Source organism: Lissotriton vulgaris, chromosome 10 (assembly GCF_964263255.1).
Source record: "Lissotriton vulgaris chromosome 10, aLisVul1.2, whole genome shotgun sequence".
NCBI classification, from domain to species: domain Eukaryota; kingdom Metazoa; phylum Chordata; class Amphibia; order Caudata; family Salamandridae; genus Lissotriton; species Lissotriton vulgaris.
Window position 1 is genome coordinate 1033334044 of NC_141698.1, and position 2184 is coordinate 1033336227.

Here is a 2184-nt window from a genome sequence, read left to right on the forward strand (position 1 = left end):
CCATTGAGAGATTGCCAACATGCCGGAGGAGAAGATGGCTTGAGCTGTCAAGGGAGCGATATAGATGTTAAATAAAGTGGGGCTTAAACAAGAGCCATGGGGCACTACCTTGGTCAGTTCTTTAGATTTAGAACGATGCGGCCCAGGATTAACGGTCTGGGAGCGATTTGTAAGGAAACTTGTCATCCACTGCAGTGCCACTTCACCAATACCAGATTCCTCCAGTCTCCTGAGCAAAGTCTGGTGGTCGACCGTATCGAATGCGGCGGAAAGGTCTAATAACACCAGGAGAGTGGATTGGCCGCTATCGAGTGCTGATGTTATATGTGACAGCCACCAAGGCTGCTTCAGTGCTGTGTTTCAGCCGAAAGCCTGAATGCGATGGATCAAGGCAGCCCGCCAGCTCATTAGAGTTCAATTTCCATGGGCGAATGGAAGGACATATTGGACGTCTTTATAATAAGTCCCTAAATGGATGGTCTTGGATGTTTAAATGGTCTGGAAGCTCAGTGAGTTTTTGACCCTTAGAAGGACATAGCTCTACACCATAGGTACGCCCTCATGAAGGTTCTGTGATGTTAATTTCTGTAAATTATTTAAAGTAGTTTATGCAGTGGGTTCATATCGCCTTGTATATGTTAAATTTTCCTGTTAGATTAAATAGGCGTGTGCATTCTATTGTTACTGCAATTGTATTCTGATTGTCCAATGGTGGCGAAACAGCAGTGATTCAGAAATGTAGAATCATATATGCATAGCTTTATCGTTTTACAGTTGGCTCCAGGGGATCTCGTCATTGAGACCTCTCTCATTCGTCCTAAGACGGTGCACCCAACGTTGCTCTTTTTCAAAAAAGATTCCTCTCATTAGCCACTTGCTCTATCATTGTCCAATGGAGGTCGTTAGGGTTATGTCCTTTCTCCAAGAAATGTGCCGCCATTTTTATTGTACTTCTTTTGCATTTGATGTTGCTTTTGTGCTCTACTATTCTCATTTTTGCTGCTTGAGTGGCCATGCCAATATATTCCAGAAGGCATGGGCATCTGATCAGGTATACCACACCTGTGGAGTTACATGTAGTGAACTTTCTCTGTTCCCAAGTACTTCCATTTCGGTACTTGATTTCCTTACTCTTGGACGTCAGTTGGTAAACCTTGCATTTCCCGCAAGGGTGATGACCTTGTATACTGCTCATTGCAGTTGATAGATTGGATACTGCGTTCTTTTTTGGCCTAGTGTGAACAACCATATCCCGAATGCTTTTCCCTTTCCTGTGGGAAAATATAGGTTTTGGGAGTTGCAGTCCGCCACTATTCAGAATTTTCCACTGTCTATTGACAATTTTGGTTACTTAATTTGGTTTGGTGTTATAAGTTGTGATGCAAAAAGGTGTTTTTCTTCTTGTTTAGGGATAGTTGGTTCCAGAAGACTTTCCCTGCAATTGTTGCGTGCTCTCTTGTATGATTTCTCCACTACCTTTTTGGAGTACTGTCGCATCTAAAGTTTCTCTTTCAGTTGATGAAACTGTGTTCTGAAGTCCGCAATCTCCGTGCAGTTTTTTCGAAGGCGCACAAATTGGCCATAGGGAAGGTTATCCCTATGATGCTTCGGGTGGAAGCTCTGGTACATAAGGGGCAATTCTTTGATGTGGCTTTGAAATGAGTGGTTGTTATGTGTCTTCCATCTTTCGGCATTATATTAAGATCCATAAATACGAGATGGTCCCTGGAGATGGTGCTATTGAATTTCAAAAAATCGTTTTGCTAGTTCAGCCAAGTGATGAAGCTTTGGGCTGTCATTTCATCTCCGTCCCAAATGATCAAAACGTCATCAATATACCTTTTCCAGGTATGGATGTGGTTGTGAAATGGATTGTTTGGATGTAATATTTTTGTCCTTTCCAAGTGATGAACATAGAGACCAGCTATGCTAGGAGCAAAGGTGCTCCCCATGATGGTACCATGCTTCTGGAGGTACAGTGTGTTCTCGTATTCAAAGAAGTTCTCTTCAATGCCAGATCGCAGCATTCCATGACAACATTCCTCGGTGTTTGATATTCCCAGTCGATGCTAAAAAGCACTACCTCAATGATGTTTAAGGTTTCTTCGTGGGGAAGATTGGTATATAAACTTTCAGCATCCCAACTTATCAACAGTTGGTGTTGTGGGTCAAATCTTAAATCTT